Below are 1,326 nucleotides of genomic sequence, written 5' to 3'. Positions count from 1 at the left end.
AATTATCTTTAGTAAAGTTTTACTTGCAAATGATATTAATGATATTGTCTGACAATTTCCACATTCCGTTGTGTAACCTCTCTTTGGAATGGGCACAAATATGGATCTCTTCCAATCACTTGGCCAGGAAGCAGTCTTCCACATTTCTTGGCATTGATGAGTGAGTGCCTCCAGTGCTTCAGCAGTTTGTTGAAATATTTCAATTTGTATTCCATCAATTCCTGGTGCCTTATCCTTTGCCAATGCCTTCAATGCACCTTGGATTCCTCCTTCAATATCCTCAGCTTTTGATCATATGCTACCTTTAGAAATGATTGAATATCGACAATTTCTTTTCACTATAGTAACTCTGTATATTCCTTCCATCTTCTCTGGTGTTTTCTGCATCCTTCAACATTTTCCCCATAGAATCCTTCAATATTGTAAGGTGAGACTTGAATTATTTTATTTAGTTCCCTCGGCTTGAGAAATGCTCAGAGTGTTCTTCCAGTTTGGTTTTCTAACTCCAGGTCTTTGCACATTTTGTTATTATATTTGACTTTGTATTCTCTAGCTGACCTTTGAAATTTTCTACTCAGTTGTTTTACCTCCTCATTTCTTCTATTTGCTTTAGCATCTCTATGGTGGAGAACAGGTTTTTCAGAATCTCTTCTGACATTCACTTTGGTCTTTTCCTTTCTTCTTGTCTTCTCAATGACCTTTGGCTTTCTTCCTGTACGAAGTTCTGGATGACATTCCACAACTCTTTGGTCTTTGATATTTAGTGTCTAATGAATTAAATCTGTTCTTCAGATAATCTCTAAATTCAGGTGGCATATGTTCAAGGTCATATTTTGGCTCTCATGGACTTGTTTTAATTTTCTTCAGCTTCAGCCTGAATTGCATACGAGCATTTGACGGTCTGTTCCACAGTCTGCCCCTGGCTTTGTTTTGGCTGATGATATGGAGCTTTCTCATCATTTCTTTTCACAGATGTAGTAATTTTTATTTCTCTGCATTACATCTGGTGAGGTCTATGTGTATGGTCATCTTTTTTGCTGTTTAAAAGAGGCATTTGCAATTAAAAAGTTATCTGTCTTGCAAATTCTATTAGGTGATCTCCAGTCATTTCTATTACCAAGGCCGTATTTTCCATCTACTGTTCCTTCCTTTTTGTTTCCAACCTTCACATTCCAATCTCCAGTAATTATCAACACATGTTGATTGCATGGTTGATCAACTTTAGATTGAAGAAGTTGGTAGAATTCTTCAATTTCATCATCACTGGCTTTAGTGGCTGGGGTATAAATTTGAATAATAGTGGTATTAACTGGTCTTGTTGTTGTT

At 36.4% G+C, this 1,326-nt stretch overlaps 1 protein-coding gene across 1 annotated transcript in view; it reads right to left on the bottom strand.

Annotated features, from left to right (window-relative positions):
- Positions 1 to 1,326, bottom strand: part of ME1 (malic enzyme 1, NADP(+)-dependent, cytosolic) — a 215,214-nt gene that overhangs the window by 134,671 nt on the left and 79,217 nt on the right. The gene's annotated exons all lie outside the window — the stretch shown is intronic.

Source organism: Chrysochloris asiatica, unplaced genomic scaffold (assembly GCF_000296735.1).
Source record: "Chrysochloris asiatica unplaced genomic scaffold, ChrAsi1.0 scaffold00146, whole genome shotgun sequence".
Taxonomy (NCBI): Eukaryota; Metazoa; Chordata; class Mammalia; order Afrosoricida; family Chrysochloridae; genus Chrysochloris; species Chrysochloris asiatica.
The sequence above is the reverse complement of the archived record's forward strand: the minus strand, read 5'-3'. Positions and strand labels throughout refer to the sequence as shown.